Raw genomic sequence first — 27,778 nt, forward strand, 5'->3', positions numbered from 1 at the left:
GACACAGCTGGAATGCAAAATCTTGAAACCCTTGAGTATCATGAGTGTGACATGACATTCGAGAATTCGAGTTAACAGATGTTCGGGGGATCGCTGTCACTGTGAACATAGCATATCCAACATTTACTATTCTGATGATTCTAAGTCACTATGATAGTTCTATTCCCTTCCGTACCCCCACTCACTGTCAGCAGCCGGGGTTCCGCGCTAGGCTGTCTCCCTGTACATGCGTGCCCCCCCCAGCGTCGTACAGTCCTGCCTCCCATACAGCACTGCCCCCTGTTGTAGTATCGTATTTCAGCCGCCAGGTGTCATCTGGGCACAAAGACACTGTTTACTGCAGGCAGGCTTGCTGTACAAATATGTTTCCCTTGGATGCTTGTCAGGTTCAGCGGGCAAAAAGAATATAACCTCATAAAGTACTTTTCTGTACACGCTATTTAAAGGGAAAGGGGTCCAAACGTATATTTAGGTTGTGAATTGCAGTTCAAAAACAAAATTCTAGATCTCTAGATTGTCCTAAATATAAGATGGATGGTAAAAATGGGTGTTTGAGTTATAAAAAAAATCAAAACAATCTAAACAATTCATGACTTTACAAATAAGTGGGCCTATATATACTATATCTGACTACTTCACTGAGCAAAACTTGGTCTATGACCTTAATCATTTTTTGTGAAGAACATTTAAAACATTGTTACTTTATTGGACAGCATTCACTGGAGTGGCACAGGAAAAATGGGAACGACATGCATCAAACATCATGAGCGGGACTTGAACCCATGTCTTTCCCTCCTGTGGCCTGTCTCCTGTGCCAAACCAGCTCCTTAGACCACTATTGTGTTTTGCTTTTCTTAATTCCTCTCTTAATTTCTGACTGGGGAAAGACTGGAGAAATTCATGAAAAACACCTTGGATCTAGTCTTGCTGGTTTCTCTTTATATTGGGTTAATGACAGTATTTAGCTTTGAGAGTGGCCCCTTAGTTATTTAAATTCTTGAGACAATAGGAAAGCTGAGAGGGGTACAGAGTAGGGGAAAACATCAGAGAAGGTTCCGGTGGGACTGAAGCCCACACCAGCAGGGGAAGGCCTGCACGAAGACCCATGAAGGTCTCTGGACATGACAATGTCTTTCTACCCTAAATGATAAGGCATAAGACCAATCAGTTTATGACTTTGGTTCAAGAATGAGGGGAAAAGTACATAAACACATAGGAATTGAACCCTTCAGCAAACGGAGATCCCTTGATTTTCACCAAACTACACAGGGAGATGAAACATCCGAGGAAAGACAACATATCCATATTATCTGGTGGTTATGTTACAGTGAGTTGTGTCATGTGTAAAGTTTGAGGTCACTACTTCTGTACATTTGTGAATGAGGTAGGTGGTAGAATGGTAGGCCAATCACACATCTAAAATACTCAAGAGGCTTGTATATAGGCCTAGGCCTTCTCATGTGAATGATTCTTTGCCTTAGCTCTGATACACAAGTAATGATAAATCAACCAGGATTGCAATGTACAAACTAAAGACCGACTTGACTTCAGTCATGACATTTTTTGCATTGGATTACCATACAAACCAAGAAAGCAAGGCATAATCACAGGGGGTGAATCCCCTTAGAGATTCCACTGTACATGGCCTATAACATTTTGAGAGTTATCACAATGATCATGACAAACTTGTCTTTCAAGTATTGCATGTGAGAGGCAAGGAGAGAAATTGCAACAGGAAAAGGTGATTAAAATCAATAATTTTTACCCTCAACAGTAACATGCAACAATTTCAAACATTTTACTGAGTTAGTTCATATAATATCAAATCAATTTATCTAGCACTAACCTGTGGATGACATGTCTGGGGATACAGATATGCAGAAAAGAGAAATACATTTTTTCATGGTTGATATGGTAGGCTGATAGTATATCAACAAGCAATACATGTGTTTTGCTTGACAATAGCATTTCAACATCTGTACTAACATGTAAAACCTTTACTTCGGTGCCTGTTTTATTTCAGACAGCTGTGACTTGCTTTGAACACAGAAAAAGTAAGAAAACAAGAAGCTTAGCCTGCATGCATATCAAAATGAAGCTGAGAGGAAATAGCATTTAACTTGTTTATTTAAAATTAGTACTTGACAAAAAAAAAAATCGACAAAACTATTTTGACTGTACAAGTAGCCCAATACTTTACAAAGTAGGCATGTTCGCCTGGCTCTGGGTAAAGAATGTAGTACAGCTTGTTTCCCGCACATCACACACGCAATCAAGTTAGCAATCAAAGATTCCGAGGCCTTAGTAAATTAATACAAGCTTAAATAATTGATTGTGAACAAGACAATGAATCTCCAGTTAATTCAAAGTATTACATTTGCAAAATACACCTTTGTTTGCTCGTCGTACCAAGCTGTCTCCCCCCGCAGCAGAGCAGTGCAGACACTACTGAGCACTGAGCAGACTCAGGTTTACTTCAGGAAAGTGAAAGACAGGTGCAGATTCAATTGTGGAGTACATGTGCCGTCTAGTGGAGAAATGTTTTATTACACGGGGAATACTGGTGTACTGGGGGGCAGTCCTGCATGGAACACCGGCTATGTACTGACAAAGTGAAGCTAATTTGCTAGGCTAGGTTACATAGCTTAGTAGCTGTACAGGTAGCTGAATACACAAATGAACTAACGTTATGCCATTACACATAACCGCAGGTATAAACCACACTGGTCCTAAAAAAAAAATGTTAAAAGCTTCGGTAACACAATTTGAGACCCTTATTGGTATTTCACTTACATGTGTAGGAGAAAGAAAGCCAGCTCTGTCGGTCTTAAAGTCCCACTGAAACGGAAGTTAGAGCGTCTTTAGCTTCTGTACTGTGACATATTTCCCAGTGAAACAGAATATTTGAGCGGTGTACAGTTACAAGAGGGATTTAAATCAAATCCTTCGCATTTGATTGGACCGCATAACAGTGGGCAGGGCTTAGAGTTTAGCGCGATACGGAGCTACAGAGGACTGTTGGCTCCACACACTCACCTGTTGTTAGATCAGGAGGAGGACAAGGGAGAGATGAATGAATTAGACCTCAGCGACATTGTTTTGGATATGAAAACAAAGTTTTTGCCCACTGATATCCAAACACACATCTCTTCCTATCGCTCTCCATATTGCTCTGTCAGCTACGAACCAGAAACGGTGAAGTGCGGTTTTATATGACCGATGTGGCTAGCTAGAGGTTGAAAAATGATTGATGGGTGGATGTCATGATATTATTGGTTGAAATTGGTTGGTTCATGCTTACGTAAGCACACAGCATATTTTGTTTTACAGGAAGAAAACATGATTGGATTTTGATATAAGAATACAAAGAAATTGATTTTTTGTATTTTTTTTTTGGCATATATTGTTAAATAGGTGCACAATATGACCGGGGATGTGATCTAAAAGGGTTAATTTTTCATTTTTCATTTTTCATTTCATCTCGACTTTAAACCTCTTCAGCTCCCGTCTAGCTCTTCGGCGAGTTAACGCCCGGGCGCAGTTAACTCTGGGCGGTCCCCGTGCCTTGTCACGCTCCTTCGTAGCTCTTTTAGCTTCTTGTGGGACTAGTGCTTGGTGCCGATGGGTCCGTAGAGCTCCCGGAGTTTGCTGACCGGAGTTTGCCGGGAAGTACTTCAAACCAATCGATGCGCGGGGCTCCCGGGAGCTCCGGGTCTCGCGCTGCCCTCCCTATCCCTCTTAGCTGTTTTAGCCTCTTCTGTTATAGGCTTCTTGTTTTGTTTTGGTGCAGAGGGTCCGAGAGTCAGAGTCCTGTCTTCCATGTTACCACTATCTGCCATATTGATTAGCTTCACGCTGTTCAATCTATGAAAATAGTCTGCTTTCAAACTGCGTCTGTTCTCTTCCTGGTTTGGTTTGACTTTCTGTCATAAATCAGTACAGCACTTCGCGCCAATTCATACCCCCAGACACAGAGAGTGACCAGACTGAAAGCAACACATAGACTAAACCAATTTTGTCTGTGATGGTGTCATTTTTCTACTGACAAACTTTTATGGAATCAAAATTAATTGGAGGATGATATAATCAGATACACATTCTACACATAGGGGCTTTTATCTAAATAATAAAATAGTAAGAGTGAAAAACCGATAATGCTGTGCAACAACTCATGGTTAAACAAGCAAATAGTAAACATGTTGTCCCCCACCAGTGATGTGTTTTCACTCATATTTTCACTACTTAAAATATGAGTGAAATTGTATGCATTTTCGTATGGAACAATGAAAGGACAGATTGACCATATATTTCTGTTGCCTACTCTCCTCAGAATTAGGCTTACAAGTTATATCTTGAAATGTAACTGTAATTGTCCTGTTTTTACTCAGTACAGTGCAAAATATAAGAACTACAATACGCAATAAATACAATCCGTACATTAGACAATGTACAATACAATTTATAATACAATATACAATATAACATACAACACCAGGAGCGTGAGTGTTATGAATAATATAAATGCTATACGATAAGTGATATATGGTATTGCACAGTAGGTAAGTGGTAATATGATATGATATAATATGATAAGTAGTCAACACTGATGGCACAGTGGTAGTGCAGTGGAGTGCAGTAACAGTACAACAGTCCAACAACTGTACAATAACTACAGTGTCTTGTGGTTAGAGGTTTGCCCAAAAATTCTCCATTGACTCTCACTTCAACACATCAACCCAGTCTGATGTCGCCAAGTGTGTAGCGTGTGTAGACTATTATGTTACCTATGATAACTTTAACTGTATTGCTTTACCACTGAGTCCCCATTCATTGTCCCCCACATTGTATGATAACTTTAACTGTATGACCTGCTTTACCACTGAGTCCCCATTCATTGTCAATGCCACCCCCTAGCGGCACAAAGTCAACGTTACAGTGTGACTAACTAACTAACTAACTAACTAACGGACGGAGACCGATCCATAGTCCCCCCTTTGGTGGGGGAAAATTAACCAATCAGTCAATCAACAACATGATCGACAGACCTCAGTACTTGGGCTTCAGTATGGTTTAAATGGACTATGTTGAAATTGTCATTGGCTGCTTCATAATTTTTAATTTACTGCATGATTAAGTTAAGATTAAGTTTATTTAATAATCATTAAAATGATGCCCTGAACAAAGAGGGAGATCCTCAAGTACACATCAATAAAATTGTCAAGGATAACACAATAAAGCAGAATGAGAAAACAGCAGTGTGACACAAGGCAGCAAGAAAGAGATGATAAAAACCTGGCATACAGTAAGTGTGATTATCTCTGACATGACTGAAGTAATCCCAAAGATATTTCAGTATCGAACCATACATAATCTTATGGTCAAGACAGGTTTATCTGGTTAACTGCACCCCGAGCCAATTGAAAGGAGTCGAGGTGTGAAAGGGAGGAAAGTTTTCGAATGATTCTCACCAGCTTATGTGATGTTTGTAGCTGATATTGCAAGACCTAATGGTGCATTTCACTGGAAGTCAGAGGTCGATAGTTCCGAGTTGGAATTGATGCTGTGACATCAGCTGTGTTTGTCGGAGAACTCGGGCGGAATAGATCTTGCCCAAATTTCCGACTGGGAATTCCGACTTGAACGACCGTTCTGTTGCACTTTTCCGTGTTGGAAGTCGTTTTTCTCCGAGTTCCGAGTACAACGGAATGCACCATTAGGGGCACAGGCGAACCAGGGAGCAGTAGGTGTAATCAAAGTGATTTTGGATTAGAGCTCCTGCTAAATATGTTTAAGTGCTAGAGTACAGAAAATTTTGAGATTTTAGCAAGAAAGAGAATTCTTTGACTGCAGCCCAGGGGTTGAGAGATGCTTTATCAGCTGGAATTTGTGTGAAGAGCATCTAGTATGATCAAATATGATCAAATCCACCCAACTAAATGACTGGTCCAGACTCCAGTGTTTTGGGCACAGACTGCATCTTGCCATTGGTATTTATTTTGATTTAAGTGAGATGCCTAGTAATTTTAATATGTACAACAGTCTGTTTTCTCATTAGACCTAGTAATTGGGTGTTAGTACGATTACTGTCTGCAGTGCAGTGCCCTCCCATTCCTGAAAAAAATTCTGGTAATGGCGAAATCGATGAAATGAGTGAGTAAATGTTTTCAAGTAGTAAACTTGCTACCTACCTCTTCACTTGTCATTGTGGGACATGTAACCTTCAGCGGGAGAAAAATCAGGCAAAGTGAGACTGGTAGCCGGCAAAATTTCTCCGTAGGTACGTTTATTTTATGGCTAAAATAAATGAATGGCTAAGTTTGTCCCAAGGGGCTTCTGCAGCCTCAGAAGTCTTGCTGTGTGCGTTTACCTTCTAGTTGTCGGAAAATTGCTTAGTGTAGCTTTAATTTAAATGTATGGCATTAATGGAATCTGCTTACACATGTTGTAGGCTATAGCATGTAGACAAATGACTGCCAATCTCTCTCATATGTAGATGCACATACTGTAATTATTTGCTATTGCAATTTCATAATTCAAGTAAAATGTTCATAATCTTTTTGTTTTTTTGTTTCTTTCCAGAAAATGCAGTCAAAGGTGACAATCACATCGATCGTGCTGCAGGGATATGTGTAAAAGGCTGGTAGGACACTTTTCCCACAGCTGGAAGGAGGAGGCACTGAAGAAACCCCAGAGAGAGTTAAACCTACCAGAACATGCTCTGATCACAGAATGCCCGACAAGATGGGGCACAAGGCAGCAAATGATGGAGAGAATACTGGAGCAGCAGTCCTGTCACACGACACTTGGTTCCATTGTGGAAGGACGCAGAAGTCCTTGAAGCCGGCAACAAGGCACTGAAGCCTCTGCAAGACGCTCTTTGATTATGATTATGTGAGCATATCATACCTGTTCTTTGTCTGTTGAAGTCTGTTGAAGACTATATGGAAAATAAAATACAAGGACCCCTTCACACAAGCTCTACTGGACACAGCCTCTTTCCTGGATCCCAGATTCAAGGCAGACTACATAAGTACCGAAAACCTCACGGACATCAAGGCAAGGCTGCTGTCTGAAATGAAGAAGACAACTGAGAAGGTAAAGATCTTTTAACATTTGTAATGATCTTTAAATGAAATACTTCAAAGCATAATAACTCAGATGTCAAGTTCAGTTTTATTCAAGTAGGTATGTTTTGAATATTAACATGCTGCACTTATCTTACCTTTTTTCTCTCTTATCTCTCTCTCTTTTCTAGGAGAGGGAGTCTGCTGTCGACCAAGCAAAGTAAACATGCTAGTTTTCTTGTCCAAGAATCTGTAAAATGTTATGGATAAACATTAACATGTCATACTATAAAATATGTGAGAGAAGATAGGAGGAGTAATGTAAAAGAGAGGAGCCTTATTCTCACTGTCTTTTCATATTCTGGATGCTCTTGAATAGATTTTTGTAACATTCAGATGTAGGCTTTCAGGGAATGCTGACTGTATTTGTTACAGATTTTTTGTTTTTATATAAAAGACAGGTAATTTTCAGATGTAGGCTTTCAGCTTTTTTGATTTTATCAAAGACAAGGAGAAGATGGTGGGTGGGATGACGAAGCATCTTTTGTGCTTTAGGTTTTGGCCTTTAGGCCTATTATTTTCACAAATAAAGTTAGCACTAATGCTGGAAATGTATTTCATTACACAGCAAACAATATTCATTTTTGGGGTCCATATTGTCAGCACATGCAATCAGAGACACATTGAAATAGTATGCCTTAATCTTTGTATTTATCGCATTTCATATCGCCATCGCAATATCCAACAAGTATATCACACATCGCATATTTTCTCCATATCATTCAGGACTACAGTCCAGAGTGGAAAATACTGTGATATTAATTTGAGTTCATATCAACAATAATGTTTTCAGTTTTTCAAAGAAATCATATAATTCAACACATTCAATAAACAGATGCTTCAGATTTTCAGGTTCCCTTTTACAAATATCACACGTTCTACTAATGTTTCTGTCAATCTGATGTAATACTACATTCGTATAAATTTAGTTGTGTCTTATCTTATAATAATTTTCTTCACATTCAATACTGTTTTCTTTAATTCTCCACTTCTTCCAAACTCTCTCTTGTTCCGTATTTGGTATTACACTTTTCCAAAACTTTAAGGACGCTGGCGGTTGCTGCTCCTTTGACATAAACCATTTATACAATGTTCTAGTTTTTAACATACTCATGCAAACCCATTTATCTCCTCTGAATATTTTTAATTGTGGTAAGCCTACTCCCCTATTCTCCACAGCTTGTTCCTCAATCTGCTTTACCCATTTCTCGGGAATACACTCCTTGATTCTCTTCATGTAATTTATGATAGTTCTCCTTGGCATGGCGTCATTTACCACTCGCACAGTATCATACATGGCGATAGGTGGCAAAAACCCCGGCACTACCTCATATATTATGTCTTTCAACTGTCTAATACCCGCCTCTATGAACCACACGTTTCTTTAACCGCATTCAATAACTCCATCATGGTGACTTTATCATCCCCCACAATCTCGACATTCAGATTGAGGGTTTTATTCAAAACTCTCCCACTTATCTCCTCCGTCACTTCAAAAACGGCGTTCCTGCTCGTAGTCGCTATGTCCGGTCCGGGTCTGTTTGCCATGTTATCCATCCAACAAAAAACACACAGGGGAAAAACCCCCCGAACAGCCAAAGCTGCCGGGGGAAGACAAAACAAAAAACACCGGGATTAAACAATAACGCTACAAACGTCACTCAATCAAACACACACAGACGGGGGATTCACTCTCGCTCACGCCCTTGCTTTAGCCCTAACCCTAAATATAAATATAAATACAACCTACTATCTTGGGTGGAGTGGGGAACAACGGGGCCGGTCCTGGCACACAAGTTGAATGCCCAGTCAAGGGGATTCTTCCCACTAAGTTCTCCTCACCCCATATTGGGGTAATACTACTTTCTACTCCAAAGTCAGAAGGAGCAGAAGTGCAATCAAATTACAGTGGATGGCCTGTGCCTAACCTGGATAGCTCTGAAAAAAAGCCCCTCTGTGACGGGCTCAGGACTTGCAACAAATGAGAGAGTCCACACACTAATGAGGTGAAAAATATATTTATTAAACTAAGCATAACAACTCATAATGAAATATGGGAATGTTAGGCATCAGTGGTGCAAAGGAAAGGAAAATAACACCAAAAGCAAACTAATCTAAAGTGTAGGCCATGTGGAGGGCGTCCTGGCTGCTCAGCAACAAGAGAGAAACTCCAAGGACAACAACCCTTTTATATCCTTAGGCCGCTCTCTCCTCAGGTGCAGCCAATCAACTGTGACGGACCTCTTAACACTGGCACTCCTGGAAGACAACAGGTTTATAACTGGAGAGAACTAGAGAAAGGTAAATAGGAGAGAGAAAGAGAGGTTTGTAACAGTTCTTTGAAACAGTTGTGGTCAGGGCTCTGGGTAAAAATCTACAAACAACCAACCTAAACCCTAACCTCAGTGACCCCATGCCTCAGCCCAACCAACTGCTCTGCCTTGGAACCAGTCAACCGCAAACCTGCCCTTACCTTAACCAGAGGGACTTCTGGTTAAGAGGGACTGTAACATTTGCTATCACTCACCAACACCGCAGCTCCCTGACTGAAAAAATAAAGCATGTTCTTCAAACCCTGTCTGTTTCTTTTACACCTTCACAAGGATTATTTCTTACTAACGTTAACGTTTTTTAATGGTTTAAAAACCGGACGTCTCAACAGAGATATTGCTGGTTAACGTTAGCTAAACAAAGTGCAAATGCTAACTTAGTTAATTGACGACGAACAAAGTAACAAGTACCCGTAAGTGATAAAGGTCCAGATTTAAAATTTGGTGATTAGCGCCACCTCCTGACAATGACAGGAAACATTATCGAGAGAACTGGCTGATGTTAGCCCTTCTGAATATTATCACTGTAAATATCATTAACAGTTTGATGGTTGGTTAGTTATTTATAATCAAATACATGTACAATACTACCTGCTGTTAGGAGAAAAGGAGGCCAGCACCCCCTTCCCATCTCAGTCAATGATCTTACATTCATTTCCATGAACCTGTTTCCTACAGCTGTCTTATGTTCAATCAGAAAACACACTGACCAGTAATATCATGATTGGCAACATGATTCGGTGGGGAAAAACTCCAGTTCTCAGCCTGGTTGAGGGGTTGCCACATCCAAAATTAATGCAAAATATACAAGCTGTCTGAAGAAATATACATCAACCAATATATCAAATGTTAGCTAGTTAACAATGCAACAAATTACCGATGATTCTGTTAAAATGACAGGTCATAAACGAGGAGATGGCGATCCCATTCACCTCAATGTTGGCCGAACTGAAAGTTTTCACACTTGGCACCAATGTGCGCTCACGCACACAGTGATGTAATGACCCTTCCTTCTTTTATAGTTTCCTTGGGCTTCCCTAACAGTCATTCTCTGCACACAAGATTTCAACAAGGAATAGAATCATTTCCGGGAAGGCGGGACTTCCCGCGAGACTTACCACGCAATTTGCCCAGAGCTGACTACGTTCTCTGAGTGTGGAGTCAACATGTGGGGTGAGTGGACGTTTGGTCAGCCTGCTGCAATGAACACTGTCTAGCATCAGTTATTTAGTTTTGTTATGAATTAAATGTTGATATCTGACTTGGCAGATAGTGTTAGTTTAGATTTATTTATGCAGTTTAACTTACTCTTGTCTGGCATTGTGTGTTAGCAACACACTAGCTGCCGGCTGCTAACGAGCATATGGCTGTCTGATGCCTCTACAGTCCTACTATAAGTTGGGCATTGTGTGTTAGCTACACACTAGCTGCCGGCTGATAACAATCACATGGCTGTCTGATACCTCCACAGTCCTCCTATAATAGTTTGGCATCGTGTGTTAGCTACACACTAGCTGCCGGCTGCTAACGAGCACATGGCTGTCTGATGACTTTACAGTCCTCCTATAATACTCCTATAGTTTTCCTATGATATTCCTATAATTCTTGGGTTTTTCCTATAGTTTCCTATAATAGTCCCATGTTCCTATAGTTTCCTATAGTACTCCTATAATTTTCCTACGATTTTCCTATAATTCTTAGGTTTTTTCCTATAATACTCCCATATTCCTACAGTTTACTAACTCCATACAAGACATCCCTTGGTGATTGGGCTACTCAGCCTTGGACAGCCATTAACTTAGTGATTAGCATGTTAGCCCCTCGCTAACTAGGACTGTTAGCACCTTAGCTTAGCATGTTAGCATCACTTGATTTTTAGATTTTGATTATTTTCAAATTTTTTCCTTGGTCGTGTGGTGACTAGTGCGTTAGCCCAACTTTAGCCTAATGACTAGCAGGCTAATTTAAGTTAGCTTTACGCCTCCATTCCTCCTGGACAACATCAGTTTGGACCCATTAACTCCATGCAAGCAGTGTTTCCCACAGAATTTTGGCAAATTGTGGGGGGTCACCAATGGGGGGGCTGGGGGTGTTAGTGCCATTAGTAATTTTGTGCTTTTGTATATAGAGTTATATTTTTCCTTAAAATTCACTCTTGCTCTACTATTACCATGCTACCTCTGATGTTGGTTGTTTCTCATCATCTCCTGTTTAAAGTAAAGGGTAAAGCTCCGGATAAGAGCATTATTGACTCTGCTGGCTCCTCTCTCTTTTGCGGCAATTCATGAACCCAAATCCATCGGCTCTGTCGTTATTTACTTTAGAGAGTGAGTAAAATAAAAGCATGTTGATAAAGCTCCATTGTTTTCTCTGAATATTTGGCACCAATATCGTTGTAGTGTGAACACTTGAGCAACAGCACATCATTATAGTTTATAGTTATCTTTATAGTTATCACTCTTTGTGTGAATGGGCCTGCTACAAATGCGTTCCAGGTCGTGGCTTGTGCTTTGTTGAGAGACGCCCGCAGTATCACGTTGTAGGGAATGTCCTAATATTTATGTAAGGAATATGAGTCTTTTCACACAGTGGCACTGATCATGAAAAGTTATATAATTTTCATAAAGTGGCACAAATGATAAGATAAATATTACTACAATGTCTAAGAATCAGTCTCATATCAGTCTCATAAAGTTAACCATCAATTTGAAATATCAACTAACAATTGAATAATTATTATTGAAATTTCAATATTAATAGTTCATCTCAATTAAAATACAATAATATACCTTCAGTTAACACTAAATTGATAATATTGGTCATTTAACTAACGGTTGAAGGATAAAGTGAGGACTTTAACAGCAGAGGTTGGTTCATTCATGCATTCTGTAATACAGACACAAGACCCTTTTTGTATCAACACCAATTTATTGATTAAAAGTAACACAAACTAATACAAATTATTTACAAGTGTGTGGGTGTGGGTGTGTGTGTGAGTGTGCATGGGTCCTTAACTATAGGGTATGTATGAGCATGCTGGCCGCATGACCAGGTACTGGCCCTTTGTTAGAGAGGGGAACAAAGGGTCGTAAACCATAGGCCTAGATGGAGGGAAAGCTGTGTAGGCTTGGTGGAGTTGGTAAACTAAGTTGAATGAGAATTCAGGGATTTTATCTAACAATAGAATATGAGTAAATAGAATAACGATATATTCTTTGGTGTTATGAGATCATGAAGTTAGATCATGTTAGTTAAAATACATGCAAACCCTAAGTTTGCGTATATTTTAACTATCCAACATATGGGATGATTATTTGGTGTTAACAGACTAACAGTTTGTAAATACAATACATATCACAATTCAACATTAGTAAACAGTTTACATTCACTTCACTGAATATATATATGTTATTTTCCTAATGCTGTTACTATGCTATATCCCAGTTGTTACAGTCTTACTTGGAGTCCTTTCTTTGTCGCGTTTGCGGTTTCAAAACTCTGGTTTTCCAGGGAAAAGCATTGCTCTGTTGTTGTGTCCTGATGTCTGGGTCGGTGATCCAGGTGTGTTTCTCTCTGTTGGCCACATCTGTTGCATGTGGAAGAAAAGGGAGAGAGTTGTGTGTGCTCCTCAGCACGTCTTCTGCATGGCTTCTGGTGTAGGCCTCTGGTTCAGTCCTGCTTCTGGTCACTCTGCTTTCTTAGCAGAGGAAAGTTCCTTTCACATCCACAGCTTCTGCCTGGTCTCGAACCAGGGACCTTTCGCGTGTTAGGCGAACGTGATAGCCACTACACCACAGAAACTCCTCGGAAGGGTTTTTACTCTAAAGAAAGACGATAAAACGCTTTCCCTCGATTTCCACATCTATTTACCTCCAAAACAACAGAGAAATCTTTCATATTGCTGCCCGGTTTCAAGCCAGCGGCATTTAGCATATGAGGCAAATGGGATTACCACACCTGAGACTGTTTCACTTGAGGATGTAGCATAGGCAATGCTCAAATGTGGATTGCATTGAGACGGTGGCACAGGGACCAATTCCACACAGCAATAGCTCAGGTCACGGGTTGCAGGCAGGCTGAGCCGAGCTGAGCTGACCTGCCCCGACCTGCAGCCTCGTTGGCGCAGTAGGCAGCGCGTCAGTCTCATAATCTGAAGGTCGTGAGTTCGAACCTCACACGGGGCACGTCGGTTTTGCTTTGAACTAGGTCGTGGACCCTTCGTTGCAAAACACCTGGACCGAGCAGACTGGTCATCGCGTTGAGCCGTGTCAAACCTCAGTCATCTGGGCCGTCAAGTCTAGGAATGCCTTTTAAACCAAAGGCTTTTTGTGGAATCCATTGCCTTTGCCTGTAGACTGGGAAACTTGTCCCACTAGTCTCCGGTGTAACGTCGTATGTAAACATTTCGGAAGCTTCGCGCAAACGAACGAGCTTTAGTTTGATACACGCCGCGGCGTTTCAGCACCACCGCTACGGACTAAGAAATGTTGTTTCTGCCCGGTTTCGAACCGGGGACCTTTCGTGTGTGAGACGAACGTGATAGCCACTACACCACAGAAACCTCGGCGCCTGATGCGGAGCTGAGTTGAGACCAAGTCAACCATCAAGCCACAACCAGTTGCACTGTAAAGTGTAGGAGGTTTGTAGAAACAAAAGAGACGGAGAGCCTTTGCATGTCGACTCAAGCACTTGGACACTTAGGACATGCGATTCCAGTGCCCCGTCCAGCGTACCTTGTTTTTGTAGACTTACTCAACTGAACCGGCCATGAGCCTTACTTTGAGTGTAACGATGCAGCGTTTCAGCTCAACCCCTTTGGCCTGATAAAAAAAAGATGTTTCTGCCTGGTCTCGAACCAGGGACCTTTCGCGTGTTAGGCGAACGTGATAGCCACTACACCACAGAAACTCCTCGGAAGGGTTTTTACTCTAAAGAAAGACGATAAAACGCTTTCCCTCGATTTCCACATCTATTTACCTCCAAAACAACAGAGAAATCTTTCATATTGCTGCCCGGTTTCAAGCCAGCGGCATTTAGCATATGAGGCAAATGGGATTACCACACCTGAGACTGTTTCACTTGAGGATGTAGCATAGGCAATGCTCAAATGTGGATTGCATTGAGACGGTGGCACAGGGACCAATTCCACACAGCAATAGCTCAGGTCACGGGTTGCAGGCAGGCTGAGCCGAGCTGAGCTGACCTGTCCCGCCCCGACCTGCAGCCTCGTTGGCGCAGTAGGCAGCGCGTCAGTCTCATAATCTGAAGGTCGTGAGTTCGAACCTCACACGGGGCACGTCGGTTTTGCTTTGAACTAGGTCGTGGACCCTTCGTTGCAAAACACCTGGACCGAGCAGACTGGTCATCGCGTTGAGCCGTGTCAAACCTCAGTCATCTGGGCCGTCAAGTCTAGGAATGCCTTTTAAACCAAAGGCTTTTTGTGGAATCCATTGCCTTTGCCTGTAGACTGGGAAACTTGTCCCACTAGTCTCCGGTGTAACGTCGTATGTAAACATTTCGGAAGCTTCGCGCAAACGAACGAGCTTTAGTTTGATACACGCCGCGGCGTTTCAGCACCACCGCTACGGACTAAGAAATGTTGTTTCTGCCCGGTTTCGAACCGGGGACCTTTCGTGTGTGAGACGAACGTGATAGCCACTACACCACAGAAACCTCGGCGCCTGATGCGGAGCTGAGTTGAGACCAAGTCAACCATCAAGCCACAACCAGTTGCACTGTAAAGTGTAGGAGGTTTGTAGAAACAAAAGAGACGGAGAGCCTTTGCATGTCGACTCAAGCACTTGGACACTTAGGACATGCGATTCCAGTGCCCCGTCCAGCGTACCTTGTTTTTGTAGACTTACTCAACTGAACCGGCCATGAGCCTTACTTTGAGTGTAACGATGCAGCGTTTCAGCTCAACCCCTTTGGCCTGATAAAAAAAAAGATGTTTCTGCCTGGTCTCGAACCAGGGACCTTTCGCGTGTTAGGTGAACGTGATAGCCACTACACCACAGAAACTCCTCGGAAGGGTTTTTACTCTAAAGAAAGACGATAAAACGCTTTCCCTCGATTTCCACATCTATTTACCTCCAAAACAACAGAGAAATCTTTCATATTGCTGCCCGGTTTCAAGCCAGCGGCATTTAGCATATGAGGCAAATGGGATTACCACACCTGAGACTGTTTCACTTGAGGATGTAGCATAGGCAATGCTCAAATGTGGATTGCATTGAGACGGTGGCACAGGGACCAATTCCACACAGCAATAGCTCAGGTCACGGGTTGCAGGCAGGCTGAGCCGAGCTGAGCTGACCTGTCCCGCCCCAACCTGCAGCCTCGTTGGCGCAGTAGGCAGCGCGTCAGTCTCATAATCTGAAGGTCGTGAGTTCGAACCTCACACGGGGCACGTCGGTTTTGCTTTGAACTAGGTCGTGGACCCTTCGTTGCAAAACACCTCGACCGAGCAGACTGGTCATCGCGTTGAGCCGTGTCAAACCTCAGTCATCTGGGCCGTCAAGTCTAGGAATGCCTTTTAAACCAAAGGCTTTTTGTGGAATCCATTGCCTTTGCCTGTAGACTGGGAAACTTGTCCCACTAGTCTCCGGTGTAACGTCGTATGTAAACATTTCGGAAGCTTCGCGCAAACGAACGAGCTTTAGTTTGATACACGCCGCGGCGTTTCAGCACCACCGCTACGGACTAAGAAATGTTGTTTCTGCCCGGTTTCGAACTGGGGACCTTTCGTGTGTGAGACGAACGTGATAGCCACTACACCACAGAAACCTCGGCGCCTGATGCGGAGCTGAGTTGAGACCAAGTCAACCATCAAGCCACAACCAGTTGCACTGTAAAGTGTAGGAGGTTTGTAGAAACAAAAGAGACGGAGAGCCTTTGCATGTCGACTCAAGCACTTGGACACTTAGGACATGCGATTCCAGTGCCCCGTCCAGCGTACCTTGTTTTTGTAGACTTACTCAACTGAACCGGCCATGAGCCTTACTTTGAGTGTAACGATGCAGCGTTTCAGCTCAACCCCTTTGGCCTGATAAAAAAAAGATGTTTCTGCCTGGTCTCGAACCAGGGACCTTTCGCGTGTTAGGCGAACGTGATAGCCACTACACCACAGAAACTCCTCGGAAGGGTTTTTACTCTAAAGAAAGACGATAAAACGCTTTCCCTCGATTTCCACATCTATTTACCTCCAAAACAACAGAGAAATCTTTCATATTGCTGCCCGGTTTCAAGCCAGCGGCATTTAGCATATGAGGCAAATGGGATTACCACACCTGAGACTGTTTCACTTGAGGATGTAGCATAGGCAATGCTCAAATGTGGATTGCATTGAGACGGTGGCACAGGGACCAATTCCACACAGCAATAGCTCAGGTCACGGGTTGCAGGCAGGCTGAGCCGAGCTGAGCTGACCTGTCCCGCCCCGACCTGCAGCCTCGTTGGCGCAGTAGGCAGCGCGTCAGTCTCATAATCTGAAGGTCGTGAGTTCGAACCTCACACGGGGCACGTCGGTTTTGCTTTGAACTAGGTCGTGGACCCTTCGTTGCAAAACACCTGGACCGAGCAGACTGGTCATCGCGTTGAGCCGTGTCAAACCTCAGTCATCTGGGCCGTCAAGTCTAGGAATGCCTTTTAAACCAAAGGCTTTTTGTGGAATCCATTGCCTTTGCCTGTAGACTGGGAAACTTGTCCCACTAGTCTCCGGTGTAACGTCGTATGTAAACATTTCGGAAGCTTCGCGCAAACGAACGAGCTTTAGTTTGATACACGCCGCGGCGTTTCAGCACCACCGCTACGGACTAAGAAATGTTGTTTCTGCCCGGTTTCGAACCGGGGACCTTTCGTGTGTGAGACGAACGTGATAGCCACTACACCACAGAAACCTCGGCGCCTGATGCGGAGCTGAGTTGAGACCAAGTCAACCATCAAGCCACAACCAGTTGCACTGTAAAGTGTAGGAGGTTTGTAGAAACAAAAGAGACGGAGAGCCTTTGCATGTCGACTCAAGCACTTGGACACTTAGGACATGCGATTCCAGTGCCCCGTCCAGCGTACCTTGTTTTTGTAGACTTACTCAACTGAACCGGCCATGAGCCTTACTTTGAGTGTAACGATGCAGCGTTTCAGCTCAACCCCTTTGGCCTGATAAAAAAAAGATGTTTCTGCCTGGTCTCGAACCAGGGACCTTTCGCGTGTTAGGCGAACGTGATAGCCACTACACCACAGAAACTCCTCGGAAGGGTTTTTACTCTAAAGAAAGACGATAAAACGCTTTCCCTCGATTTCCACATCTATTTACCTCCAAAACAACAGAGAAATCTTTCATATTGCTGCCCGGTTTCAAGCCAGCGGCATTTAGCATATGAGGCAAATGGGATTACCACACCTGAGACTGTTTCACTTGAGGATGTAGCATAGGCAATGCTCAAATGTGGATTGCATTGAGACGGTGGCACAGGGACCAATTCCACACAGCAATAGTTCAGGTCACGGGTTGCAGGCAGGCTGAGCCGAGCTGAGCTGACCTGTCCCGCCCCGACCTGCAGCCTCGTTGGCGCAGTAGGCAGCGTGTCAGTCTCATAATCTGAAGGTCGTGAGTTCGAACCTCACACGGGGCACGTCGGTTTTGCTTTGAACTAGGTCGTGGACCCTTCGTTGCAAAACACCTGGACCGAGCAGACTGGTCATCGCGTTGAGCCGTGTCAAACCTCAGTCATCTGGGCCGTCAAGTCTAGGAATGCCTTTTAAACCAAAGGCTTTTTGTGGAATCCATTGCCTTTGCCTGTAGACTGGGAAACTTGTCCCACTAGTCTCCGGTGTAACGTCGTATGTAAACATTTCGGAAGCTTCGCGCAAACGAACGAGCTTTAGTTTGATACACGCCGCGGCGTTTCAGCACCACCGCTACGGACTAAGAAATGTTGTTTCTGCCCGGTTTCGAACCGGGGACCTTTCGTGTGTGAGACGAACGTGATAGCCACTACACCACAGAAACCTCGGCGCCTGATGCGGAGCTGAGTTGAGACCAAGTCAACCATCAAGCCACAACCAGTTGCACTGTAAAGTGTAGGAGGTTTGTAGAAACAAAAGAGACGGAGAGCCTTTGCATGTCGACTCAAGCACTTGGACACTTAGGACATGCGATTCCAGTGCCCCGTCCAGCGTACCTTGTTTTTGTAGACTTACTCAACTGAACCGGCCATGAGCCTTACTTTGAGTGTAACGATGCAGCGTTTCAGCTCAACCCCTTTGGCCTGATAAAAAAAAAGATGTTTCTGCCTGGTCTCGAACCAGGGACCTTTCGCGTGTTAGGCAAACGTGATAGCCACTACACCACAGAAACTCCTCGGAAGGGTTTTTACTCTAAAGAAAGACGATAAAACGCTTTCCCTCGATTTCCACATCTATTTACCTCCAAAACAACAGAGAAATCTTTCATATTGCTGCCCGGTTTCAAGCCAGCGGCATTTAGCATATGAGGCAAATGGGATTACCACACCTGAGACTGTTTCACTTGAGGATGTAGCATAGGCAATGCTCAAATGTGGATTGCATTGAGACGGTGGCACAGGGACCAATTCCACACAGCAATAGTTCAGGTCACGGGTTGCAGGCAGGCTGAGCCGAGCTGAGCTGACCTGTCCCGCCCCGACCTGCAGCCTCGTTGGCGCAGTAGGCAGCGTGTCAGTCTCATAATCTGAAGGTCGTGAGTTCGAACCTCACACGGGGCACGTCGGTTTTGCTTTGAACTAGGTCGTGGACCCTTCGTTGCAAAACACCTGGACCGAGCAGACTGGTCATCGCGTTGAGCCGTGTCAAACCTCAGTCATCTGGGCCGTCAAGTCTAGGAATGCCTTTTAAACCAAAGGCTTTTTGTGGAATCCATTGCCTTTGCCTGTAGACTGGGAAACTTGTCCCACTAGTCTCCGGTGTAACGTCGTATGTAAACATTTCGGAAGCTTCGCGCAAACGAACGAGCTTTAGTTTGATACACGCCGCGGCGTTTCAGCACCACCGCTACGGACTAAGAAATGTTGTTTCTGCCCGGTTTCGAACCGGGGACCTTTCGTGTGTGAGACGAACGTGATAGCCACTACACCACAGAAACCTCGGCGCCTGATGCGGAGCTGAGTTGAGACCAAGTCAACCATCAAGCCACAACCAGTTGCACTGTAAAGTGTAGGAGGTTTGTAGAAACAAAAGAGACGGAGAGCCTTTGCATGTCGACTCAAGCACTTGGACACTTAGGACATGCGATTCCAGTGCCCCGTCCAGCGTACCTTGTTTTTGTAGACTTACTCAACTGAACCGGCCATGAGCCTTACTTTGAGTGTAACGATGCAGCGTTTCAGCTCAACCCCTTTGGCCTGATAAAAAAAAAGATGTTTCTGCCTGGTCTCGAACCAGGGACCTTTCGCGTGTTAGGCAAACGTGATAGCCACTACACCACAGAAACTCCTCGGAAGGGTTTTTACTCTAAAGAAAGACGATAAAACGCTTTCCCTCGATTTCCACATCTATTTACCTCCAAAACAACAGAGAAATCTTTCATATTGCTGCCCGGTTTCAAGCCAGTGGCATTTAGCATATGAGGCAAATGGGATTACCACACCTGAGACTGTTTCACTTGAGGATGTAGCATAGGCAATGCTCAAATGTGGATTGCATTGAGACGGTGGCACAGGGACCAATTCCACACAGCAATAGCTCAGGTCACGGGTTGCAGGCAGGCTGAGCCGAGCTGAGCTGACCTGTCCCGCCTCGACCTGCAGCCTCGTTGGCGCAGTAGGCAGCGCGTCAGTCTCATAATCTGAAGGTCGTGAGTTCGAACCTCACACGGGGCACGTCGGTTTTGCTTTGAACTAGGTCGTGGACCCTTCGTTGCAAAACACCTGGACCGAGCAGACTGGTCATCGCGTTGAGCCGTGTCAAACCTCAGTCATCTGGGCCGTCAAGTCTAGGAATGCCTTTTAAACCAAAGGCTTTTTGTGGAATCCATTGCCTTTGCCTGTAGACTGGGAAACTTGTCCCACTAGTCTCCGGTGTAACGTCGTATGTAAACATTTCGGAAGCTTCGCGCAAACGAACGAGCTTTAGTTTGATACACGCCGCGGCGTTTCAGCACCACCGCTACGGACTAAGAAATGTTGTTTCTGCCCGGTTTCGAACCGGGGACCTTTCGTGTGTGAGACGAACGTGATAGCCACTACACCACAGAAACCTCGGCGCCTGATGCGGAGCTGAGTTGAGACCAAGTCAACCATCAAGCCACAACCAGTTGCACTGTAAAGTGTAGGAGGTTTGTAGAAACAAAAGAGACGGAGAGCCTTTGCATGTCGACTCAAGCACTTGGACACTTAGGACATGCGATTCCAGTGCCCCGTCCAGCGTACCTTGTTTTTGTAGACTTACTCAACTGAACCGGCCATGAGCCTTACTTTGAGTGTAACGATGCAGCGTTTCAGCTCAACCCCTTTGGCCTGATAAAAAAAAAGATGTTTCTGCCTGGTCTCGAACCAGGGACCTTTCGCGTGTTAGGCGAACGTGATAGCCACTACACCACAGAAACTCCTCGGAAGGGTTTTTACTCTAAAGAAAGACGATAAAACGCTTTCCCTCGATTTCCACATCTATTTACCTCCAAAACAACAGAGAAATCTTTCATATTGCTGCCCGGTTTCAAGCCAGCGGCATTTAGCATATGAGGCAAATGGGATTACCGCACCTGAGACTGTTTCACTTGAGGATGTAGCATAGGCAATGCTCAAATGTGGATTGCATTGAGACGGTGGCACAGGGACCAATTCCACACAGCAATAGCTCAGGTCACGGGTTGCAGGCAGGCTGAGCCGAGCTGAGCTGACCTGCCCCGACCTGCAGCCTCGTTGGCGCAGTAGGCAGCGCGTCAGTCTCATAATCTGAAGGTCGTGAGTTCGAACCTCACACGGGGCACGTCGGTTTTGCTTTGAACTAGGTCGTGGACCCTTCGTTGCAAAACACCTGGACCGAGCAGACTGGTCATCGCGTTGAGCCGTGTCAAACCTCAGTCATCTGGGCCGTCAAGTCTAGGAATGCCTTTTAAACCAAAGGCTTTTTGTGGAATCCATTGCCTTTGCCTGTAGACTGGGAAACTTGTCCCACTAGTCTCCGGTGTAACGTCGTATGTAAACATTTCGGAAGCTTCGCGCAAACGAACGAGCTTTAGTTTGATACACGCCGCGGCGTTTCAGCACCACCGCTACGGACTAAGAAATGTTGTTTCTGCCCGGTTTCGAACCGGGGACCTTTCGTGTGTGAGACGAACGTGATAGCCACTACACCACAGAAACCTCGGCGCCTGATGCGGAGCTGAGTTGAGACCAAGTCAACCATCAAGCCACAACCAGTTGCACTGTAAAGTGTAGGAGGTTTGTAGAAACAAAAGAGACGGAGAGCCTTTGCATGTCGACTCAAGCACTTGGACACTTAGGACATGCGATTCCAGTGCCCCGTCCAGCGTACCTTGTTTTTGTAGACTTACTCAACTGAACCGGCCATGAGCCTTACTTTGAGTGTAACGATGCAGCGTTTCAGCTCAACCCCTTTGGCCTGATAAAAAAAAAGATGTTTCTGCCTGGTCTCGAACCAGGGACCTTTCGCGTGTTAGGCGAACGTGATAGCCACTACACCACAGAAACTCCTCGGAAGGGTTTTTACTCTAAAGAAAGACGATAAAACGCTTTCCCTCGATTTCCACATCTATTTACCTCCAAAACAACAGAGAAATCTTTCATATTGCTGCCCGGTTTCAAGCCAGTGGCATTTAGCATATGAGGCAAATGGGATTACCACACCTGAGACTGTTTCACTTGAGGATGTAGCATAGGCAATGCTCAAATGTGGATTGCATTGAGACGGTGGCACAGGGACCAATTCCACACAGCAATAGCTCAGGTCACGGGTTGCAGGCAGGCTGAGCCGAGCTGAGCTGACCTGTCCAGCCTCGACCTGCAGCCTCGTTGGCGCAGTAGGCAGCGCGTCAGTCTCATAATCTGAAGGTCGTGAGTTCGAACCTCACACGGGGCACGTCGGTTTTGCTTTGAACTAGGTCGTGGACCCTTCGTTGCAAAACACCTGGACCGAGCAGACTGGTCATCGCGTTGAGCCGTGTCAAACCTCAGTCATCTGGGCCGTCAAGTCTAGGAATGCCTTTTAAACCAAAGGCTTTTTGTGGAATCCATTGCCTTTGCCTGTAGACTGGGAAACTTGTCCCACTAGTCTCCGGTGTAACGTCGTATGTAAACATTTCGGAAGCTTCGCGCAAACGAACGAGCTTTAGTTTGATACACGCCGCGGCGTTTCAGCACCACCGCTACGGACTAAGAAATGTTGTTTCTGCCCGGTTTCGAACCGGGGACCTTTCGTGTGTGAGACGAACGTGATAGCCACTACACCACAGAAACCTCGGCGCCTGATGCGGAGCTGAGTTGAGACCAAGTCAACCATCAAGCCACAACCAGTTGCACTGTAAAGTGTAGGAGGTTTGTAGAAACAAAAGAGACGGAGAGCCTTTGCATGTCGACTCAAGCACTTGGACACTTAGGACATGCGATTCCAGTGCCCCGTCCAGCGTACCTTGTTTTTGTAGACTTACTCAACTGAACCGGCCATGAGCCTTACTTTGAGTGTAACGATGCAGCGTTTCAGCTCAACCCCTTTGGCCTGATAAAAAAAAAGATGTTTCTGCCTGGTCTCGAACCAGGGACCTTTCGCGTGTTAGGCGAACGTGATAGCCACTACACCACAGAAACTCCTCGGAAGGGTTTTTACTCTAAAGAAAGACGATAAAACGCTTTCCCTCGATTTCCACATCTATTTACCTCCAAAACAACAGAGAAATCTTTCATATTGCTGCCCGGTTTCAAGCCAGCGGCATTTAGCATATGAGGCAAATGGGATTACCGCACCTGAGACTGTTTCACTTGAGGATGTAGCATAGGCAATGCTCAAATGTGGATTGCATTGAGACGGTGGCACAGGGACCAATTCCACACAGCAATAGCTCAGGTCACGGGTTGCAGGCAGGCTGAGGCGAGCTGAGCTGACCTGCCCCGACCTGCAGCCTCGTTGGCGCAGTAGGCAGCGCGTCAGTCTCATAATCTGAAGGTCGTGAGTTCGAACCTCACACGGGGCACGTCGGTTTTGCTTTGAACTAGGTCGTGGACCCTTCGTTGCAAAACACCTGGACCGAGCAGACTGGTCATCGCGTTGAGCCGTGTCAAACCTCAGTCATCTGGGCCGTCAAGTCTAGGAATGCCTTTTAAACCAAAGGCTTTTTGTGGAATCCATTGCCTTTGCCTGTAGACTGGGAAACTTGTCCCACTAGTCTCCGGTGTAACGTCGTATGTAAACATTTCGGAAGCTTCGCGCAAACGAACGAGCTTTAGTTTGATACACGCCGCGGCGTTTCAGCACCACCGCTACGGACTAAGAAATGTTGTTTCTGCCCGGTTTCGAACCGGGGACCTTTCGTGTGTGAGACGAACGTGATAGCCACTACACCACAGAAACCTCGGCGCCTGATGCGGAGCTGAGTTGAGACCAAGTCAACCATCAAGCCACAACCAGTTGCACTGTAAAGTGTAGGAGGTTTGTAGAAACAAAAGAGACGGAGAGCCTTTGCATGTCGACTCAAGCACTTGGACACTTAGGACATGCGATTCCAGTGCCCCGTCCAGCGTACCTTGTTTTTGTAGACTTACTCAACTGAACCGGCCATGAGCCTTACTTTGAGTGTAACGATGCAGCGTTTCAGCTCAACCCCTTTGGCCTGATAAAAAAAAAGATGTTTCTGCCTGGTCTCGAACCAGGGACCTTTCGCGTGTTAGGCGAACGTGATAGCCACTACACCACAGAAACTCCTCGGAAGGGTTTTTACTCTAAAGAAAGACGATAAAACGCATTCCCTCGATTTCCACATCTATTTACCTCCAAAACAACAGAGAAATCTTTCATATTGCTGCCCGGTTTCAAGCCAGCGGCATTTAGCATATGAGGCAAATGGGATTACCACACCTGAGACTGTTTCACTTGAGGATGTAGCATAGGCAATGCTCAAATGTGGATTGCATTGAGACGGTGGCACAGGGACCAATTCCACACAGCAATAGCTCAGGTCACGGGTTGCAGGCAGGCTGAGCCGAGCTGAGCTGACCTGCCCCGACCTGCAGCCTCGTTGGCGCAGTAGGCAGCGCGTCAGTCTCATAATCTGAAGGTCGTGAGTTCGAACCTCACACGGGGCACGTCGGTTTTGCTTTGAACTAGGTCGTGGACCCTTCGTTGCAAAACACCTGGACCGAGCAGACTGGTCATCGCGTTGAGCCGTGTCAAACCTCAGTCATCTGGGCCGTCAAGTCTAGGAATGCCTTTTAAACCAAAGGCTTTTTGTGGAATCCATTGCCTTTGCCTGTAGACTGGGAAACTTGTCCCACTAGTCTCCGGTGTAACGTCGTATGTAAACATTTCGGAAGCTTCGCGCAAACGAACGAGCTTTAGTTTGATACACGCCGCGGCGTTTCAGCACCACCGCTACGGACTAAGAAATGTTGTTTCTGCCCGGTTTCGAACCGGGGACCTTTCGTGTGTGAGACGAACGTGATAGCCACTACACCACAGAAACCTCGGCGCCTGATGCGGAGCTGAGTTGAGACCAAGTCAACCATCAAGCCACAACCAGTTGCACTGTAAAGTGTAGGAGGTTTGTAGAAACAAAAGAGACGGAGAGCCTTTGCATGTCGACTCAAGCACTTGGACACTTAGGACATGCGATTCCAGTGCCCCGTCCAGCGTACCTTGTTTTTGTAGACTTACTCAACTGAACCGGCCATGAGCCTTACTTTGAGTGTAACGATGCAGCGTTTCAGCTCAACCCCTTTGGCCTGATAAAAAAAAAGATGTTTCTGCCTGGTCTCGAACCAGGGACCTTTCGCGTGTTAGGCGAACGTGATAGCCACTACACCACAGAAACTCCTCGGAAGGGTTTTTACTCTAAAGAAAGACGATAAAACGCTTTCCCTCGATTTCCACATCTATTTACCTCCAAAACAACAGAGAAATCTTTCATATTGCTGCCCGGTTTCAAGCCAGCGGCATTTAGCATATGAGGCAAATGGGATTACCGCACCTGAGACTGTTTCACTTGAGGATGTAGCATAGGCAATGCTCAAATGTGGATTGCATTGAGACGGTGGCACAGGGACCAATTCCACACAGCAATAGCTCAGGTCACGGGTTGCAGGCAGGCTGAGCCGAGCTGAGCTGACCTGCCCCGACCTGCAGCCTCGTTGGCGCAGTAGGCAGCGCGTCAGTCTCATAATCTGAAGGTCGTGAGTTCGAACCTCACACGGGGCACGTCGGTTTTGCTTTGAACTAGGTCGTGGACCCTTCGTTGCAAAACACCTGGACCGAGCAGACTGGTCATCGCGTTGAGCCGTGTCAAACCTCAGTCATCTGGGCCGTCAAGTCTAGGAATGCCTTTTAAACCAAAGGCTTTTTGTGGAATCCATTGCCTTTGCCTGTAGACTGGGAAACTTGTCCCACTAGTCTCCGGTGTAACGTCGTATGTAAACATTTCGGAAGCTTCGCGCAAACGAACGAGCTTTAGTTTGATACACGCCGCGGCGTTTCAGCACCACCGCTACGGACTAAGAAATGTTGTTTCTGCCCGGTTTCGAACCGGGGACCTTTCGTGTGTGAGACGAACGTGATAGCCACTACACCACAGAAACCTCGGCGCCTGATGTGGAGCTGAGTTGAGACCAAGTCAACCATCAAGCCACAACCAGTTGCACTGTAAAGTGTAGGAGGTTTGTAGAAACAAAAGAGACGGAGAGCCTTTGCATGTCGACTCAAGCACTTGGACACTTAGGACATGCGATTCCAGTGCCCCGTCCAGCGTACCTTGTTTTTGTAGACTTACTCAACTGAACCGGCCATGAGCCCTTACTTTGAGTGTAACGATGCAGCGTTTCAGCTCAACCCCTTTGGCCTGATAAAAAAAGATGTTTCTGCCTGGTCTCGAACCAGGGACCTTTCGCGTGTTAGGCAAACGTGATAGCCACTACACCACAGAAACTCCTCGGAAGGGTTTTTACTCTAAAGAAAGACGATAAAACGCTTTCCCTCGATTTCCACATCTATTTACCTCCAAAACAACAGAGAAATCTTTCATATTGCTGCCCGGTTTCAAGCCAGCGGCATTTAGCATATGAGGCAAATGGGATTACCGCACCTGAGACTGTTTCACTTGAGGATGTAGCATAGGCAATGCTCAAATGTGGATTGCATTGAGACGGTGGCACAGGGACCAATTCCACACAGCAATAGCTCAGGTCACGGGTTGCAGGCAGGCTGAGCCGAGCTGAGCTGACCTGCCCCGACCTGCAGCCTCGTTGGCGCAGTAGGCAGCGCGTCAGTCTCATAATCTGAAGGTCGTGAGTTCGATCCTCACACGGGGCACGTCGGTTTTGCTTTGAACTAGGTCGTGGACCCTTCGTTGCAAAACACCTGGACCGAGCAGACTGGTCATCGCGTTGAGCCGTGTCAAACCTCAGTCATCTGGGCCGTCAAGTCTAGGAATGCCTTTTAAACCAAAGGCTTTTTGTGGAATCCATTGCCTTTGCCTGTAGACTGGGAAACTTGTCCCACTAGTCTCCGGTGTAACGTCGTATGTAAACATTTCGGAAGCTTCGCGCAAACGAACGAGCTTTAGTTTGATACACGCCGCGGCGTTTCAGCACCACCGCTACGGACTAAGAAATGTTGTTTCTGCCCGGTTTCGAACCGGGGACCTTTCGTGTGTGAGACGAACGTGATAGCCACTACACCACAGAAACCTCGGCGCCTGATGCGGAGCTGAGTTGAGACCAAGTCAACCATCAAGCCACAACCAGTTGCACTGTAAAGTGTAGGAGGTTTGTAGAAACAAAAGAGACGGAGAGCCTTTGCATGTCGACTCAAGCACTTGGACACTTAGGACATGCGATTCCAGTGCCCCGTCCAGCGTACCTTGTTTTTGTAGACTTACTCAACTGAACCGGCCATGAGCCTTACTTTGAGTGTAACGATGCAGCGTTTCAGCTCAACCCCTTTGGCCTGATAAAAAAAAAGATGTTTCTGCCTGGTCTCGAACCAGGGACCTTTCGCGTGTTAGGCGAACGTGATAGCCACTACACCACAGAAACTCCTCGGAAGGGTTTTTACTCTAAAGAAAGACGATAAAACGCTTTCCCTCGATTTCCACATCTATTTACCTCCAAAACAACAGAGAAA

General features: G+C 45.5%; 40 non-coding genes across 40 annotated transcripts; 13 read left to right on the forward strand and 27 right to left on the reverse strand.

Moving 5' to 3' along the window:
- Positions 1-13,182: 13,182 nt before the first annotated feature.
- trnav-aac (transfer RNA valine (anticodon AAC)) lies at positions 13,183-13,255 on the reverse strand. Its single transcript has one exon. It is a non-coding gene; the product is annotated as a tRNA-Val (tRNA).
- A 310-nt stretch (positions 13,256-13,565) lies between these two features.
- trnam-cau (transfer RNA methionine (anticodon CAU)) lies at positions 13,566-13,638 on the forward strand. The gene has a single exon. It is a non-coding gene; the product is annotated as a tRNA-Met (tRNA).
- Positions 13,639-13,942: 304 nt separating this feature from the next.
- On the reverse strand, positions 13,943-14,015 carry trnav-cac (transfer RNA valine (anticodon CAC)). Its single transcript has one exon. It is a non-coding gene; the product is annotated as a tRNA-Val (tRNA).
- A 274-nt stretch (positions 14,016-14,289) lies between these two features.
- trnav-aac (transfer RNA valine (anticodon AAC)) lies at positions 14,290-14,362 on the reverse strand. Its single transcript has one exon. It is a non-coding gene; the product is annotated as a tRNA-Val (tRNA).
- Positions 14,363-14,677: 315 nt separating this feature from the next.
- Positions 14,678-14,750, forward strand: trnam-cau (transfer RNA methionine (anticodon CAU)). Its single transcript has one exon. It is a non-coding gene; the product is annotated as a tRNA-Met (tRNA).
- A 304-nt stretch (positions 14,751-15,054) lies between these two features.
- On the reverse strand, positions 15,055-15,127 carry trnav-cac (transfer RNA valine (anticodon CAC)). The gene has a single exon. It is a non-coding gene; the product is annotated as a tRNA-Val (tRNA).
- Positions 15,128-15,402: 275 nt separating this feature from the next.
- Positions 15,403-15,475, reverse strand: trnav-aac (transfer RNA valine (anticodon AAC)). Its single transcript has one exon. It is a non-coding gene; the product is annotated as a tRNA-Val (tRNA).
- A 315-nt stretch (positions 15,476-15,790) lies between these two features.
- On the forward strand, positions 15,791-15,863 carry trnam-cau (transfer RNA methionine (anticodon CAU)). The gene has a single exon. It is a non-coding gene; the product is annotated as a tRNA-Met (tRNA).
- A 304-nt stretch (positions 15,864-16,167) lies between these two features.
- trnav-cac (transfer RNA valine (anticodon CAC)) lies at positions 16,168-16,240 on the reverse strand. Its single transcript has one exon. It is a non-coding gene; the product is annotated as a tRNA-Val (tRNA).
- A 274-nt stretch (positions 16,241-16,514) lies between these two features.
- trnav-aac (transfer RNA valine (anticodon AAC)) lies at positions 16,515-16,587 on the reverse strand. Its single transcript has one exon. It is a non-coding gene; the product is annotated as a tRNA-Val (tRNA).
- A 315-nt stretch (positions 16,588-16,902) lies between these two features.
- trnam-cau (transfer RNA methionine (anticodon CAU)) lies at positions 16,903-16,975 on the forward strand. Its single transcript has one exon. It is a non-coding gene; the product is annotated as a tRNA-Met (tRNA).
- Positions 16,976-17,279: 304 nt separating this feature from the next.
- trnav-cac (transfer RNA valine (anticodon CAC)) lies at positions 17,280-17,352 on the reverse strand. The gene has a single exon. It is a non-coding gene; the product is annotated as a tRNA-Val (tRNA).
- A 274-nt stretch (positions 17,353-17,626) lies between these two features.
- On the reverse strand, positions 17,627-17,699 carry trnav-aac (transfer RNA valine (anticodon AAC)). Its single transcript has one exon. It is a non-coding gene; the product is annotated as a tRNA-Val (tRNA).
- Positions 17,700-18,014: 315 nt separating this feature from the next.
- trnam-cau (transfer RNA methionine (anticodon CAU)) lies at positions 18,015-18,087 on the forward strand. Its single transcript has one exon. It is a non-coding gene; the product is annotated as a tRNA-Met (tRNA).
- Positions 18,088-18,391: 304 nt separating this feature from the next.
- On the reverse strand, positions 18,392-18,464 carry trnav-cac (transfer RNA valine (anticodon CAC)). Its single transcript has one exon. It is a non-coding gene; the product is annotated as a tRNA-Val (tRNA).
- A 275-nt stretch (positions 18,465-18,739) lies between these two features.
- trnav-aac (transfer RNA valine (anticodon AAC)) lies at positions 18,740-18,812 on the reverse strand. Its single transcript has one exon. It is a non-coding gene; the product is annotated as a tRNA-Val (tRNA).
- A 315-nt stretch (positions 18,813-19,127) lies between these two features.
- On the forward strand, positions 19,128-19,200 carry trnam-cau (transfer RNA methionine (anticodon CAU)). Its single transcript has one exon. It is a non-coding gene; the product is annotated as a tRNA-Met (tRNA).
- A 304-nt stretch (positions 19,201-19,504) lies between these two features.
- On the reverse strand, positions 19,505-19,577 carry trnav-cac (transfer RNA valine (anticodon CAC)). Its single transcript has one exon. It is a non-coding gene; the product is annotated as a tRNA-Val (tRNA).
- A 275-nt stretch (positions 19,578-19,852) lies between these two features.
- Positions 19,853-19,925, reverse strand: trnav-aac (transfer RNA valine (anticodon AAC)). The gene has a single exon. It is a non-coding gene; the product is annotated as a tRNA-Val (tRNA).
- A 315-nt stretch (positions 19,926-20,240) lies between these two features.
- Positions 20,241-20,313, forward strand: trnam-cau (transfer RNA methionine (anticodon CAU)). Its single transcript has one exon. It is a non-coding gene; the product is annotated as a tRNA-Met (tRNA).
- A 304-nt stretch (positions 20,314-20,617) lies between these two features.
- trnav-cac (transfer RNA valine (anticodon CAC)) lies at positions 20,618-20,690 on the reverse strand. Its single transcript has one exon. It is a non-coding gene; the product is annotated as a tRNA-Val (tRNA).
- A 275-nt stretch (positions 20,691-20,965) lies between these two features.
- Positions 20,966-21,038, reverse strand: trnav-aac (transfer RNA valine (anticodon AAC)). The gene has a single exon. It is a non-coding gene; the product is annotated as a tRNA-Val (tRNA).
- A 310-nt stretch (positions 21,039-21,348) lies between these two features.
- Positions 21,349-21,421, forward strand: trnam-cau (transfer RNA methionine (anticodon CAU)). Its single transcript has one exon. It is a non-coding gene; the product is annotated as a tRNA-Met (tRNA).
- A 304-nt stretch (positions 21,422-21,725) lies between these two features.
- On the reverse strand, positions 21,726-21,798 carry trnav-cac (transfer RNA valine (anticodon CAC)). Its single transcript has one exon. It is a non-coding gene; the product is annotated as a tRNA-Val (tRNA).
- A 275-nt stretch (positions 21,799-22,073) lies between these two features.
- trnav-aac (transfer RNA valine (anticodon AAC)) lies at positions 22,074-22,146 on the reverse strand. Its single transcript has one exon. It is a non-coding gene; the product is annotated as a tRNA-Val (tRNA).
- Positions 22,147-22,461: 315 nt separating this feature from the next.
- On the forward strand, positions 22,462-22,534 carry trnam-cau (transfer RNA methionine (anticodon CAU)). Its single transcript has one exon. It is a non-coding gene; the product is annotated as a tRNA-Met (tRNA).
- A 304-nt stretch (positions 22,535-22,838) lies between these two features.
- On the reverse strand, positions 22,839-22,911 carry trnav-cac (transfer RNA valine (anticodon CAC)). Its single transcript has one exon. It is a non-coding gene; the product is annotated as a tRNA-Val (tRNA).
- Positions 22,912-23,186: 275 nt separating this feature from the next.
- Positions 23,187-23,259, reverse strand: trnav-aac (transfer RNA valine (anticodon AAC)). The gene has a single exon. It is a non-coding gene; the product is annotated as a tRNA-Val (tRNA).
- A 310-nt stretch (positions 23,260-23,569) lies between these two features.
- trnam-cau (transfer RNA methionine (anticodon CAU)) lies at positions 23,570-23,642 on the forward strand. Its single transcript has one exon. It is a non-coding gene; the product is annotated as a tRNA-Met (tRNA).
- Positions 23,643-23,946: 304 nt separating this feature from the next.
- On the reverse strand, positions 23,947-24,019 carry trnav-cac (transfer RNA valine (anticodon CAC)). The gene has a single exon. It is a non-coding gene; the product is annotated as a tRNA-Val (tRNA).
- A 275-nt stretch (positions 24,020-24,294) lies between these two features.
- trnav-aac (transfer RNA valine (anticodon AAC)) lies at positions 24,295-24,367 on the reverse strand. The gene has a single exon. It is a non-coding gene; the product is annotated as a tRNA-Val (tRNA).
- A 310-nt stretch (positions 24,368-24,677) lies between these two features.
- Positions 24,678-24,750, forward strand: trnam-cau (transfer RNA methionine (anticodon CAU)). The gene has a single exon. It is a non-coding gene; the product is annotated as a tRNA-Met (tRNA).
- Positions 24,751-25,054: 304 nt separating this feature from the next.
- Positions 25,055-25,127, reverse strand: trnav-cac (transfer RNA valine (anticodon CAC)). Its single transcript has one exon. It is a non-coding gene; the product is annotated as a tRNA-Val (tRNA).
- Positions 25,128-25,402: 275 nt separating this feature from the next.
- On the reverse strand, positions 25,403-25,475 carry trnav-aac (transfer RNA valine (anticodon AAC)). Its single transcript has one exon. It is a non-coding gene; the product is annotated as a tRNA-Val (tRNA).
- A 310-nt stretch (positions 25,476-25,785) lies between these two features.
- trnam-cau (transfer RNA methionine (anticodon CAU)) lies at positions 25,786-25,858 on the forward strand. Its single transcript has one exon. It is a non-coding gene; the product is annotated as a tRNA-Met (tRNA).
- A 304-nt stretch (positions 25,859-26,162) lies between these two features.
- trnav-cac (transfer RNA valine (anticodon CAC)) lies at positions 26,163-26,235 on the reverse strand. The gene has a single exon. It is a non-coding gene; the product is annotated as a tRNA-Val (tRNA).
- Positions 26,236-26,509: 274 nt separating this feature from the next.
- trnav-aac (transfer RNA valine (anticodon AAC)) lies at positions 26,510-26,582 on the reverse strand. Its single transcript has one exon. It is a non-coding gene; the product is annotated as a tRNA-Val (tRNA).
- Positions 26,583-26,892: 310 nt separating this feature from the next.
- Positions 26,893-26,965, forward strand: trnam-cau (transfer RNA methionine (anticodon CAU)). The gene has a single exon. It is a non-coding gene; the product is annotated as a tRNA-Met (tRNA).
- Positions 26,966-27,269: 304 nt separating this feature from the next.
- trnav-cac (transfer RNA valine (anticodon CAC)) lies at positions 27,270-27,342 on the reverse strand. The gene has a single exon. It is a non-coding gene; the product is annotated as a tRNA-Val (tRNA).
- A 275-nt stretch (positions 27,343-27,617) lies between these two features.
- Positions 27,618-27,690, reverse strand: trnav-aac (transfer RNA valine (anticodon AAC)). Its single transcript has one exon. It is a non-coding gene; the product is annotated as a tRNA-Val (tRNA).
- Positions 27,691-27,778: the final 88 nt, after the last annotated feature.

This window comes from Centroberyx affinis, unplaced genomic scaffold (assembly GCF_046629955.1).
Source record: "Centroberyx affinis isolate AG114_WGS23_722 - 3 ecotype Tasmania unplaced genomic scaffold, CSIRO-AGI_Caff_v1 ptg006441l_1, whole genome shotgun sequence".
Lineage (NCBI taxonomy): Eukaryota > Metazoa > Chordata > Actinopteri > Beryciformes > Berycidae > Centroberyx > Centroberyx affinis.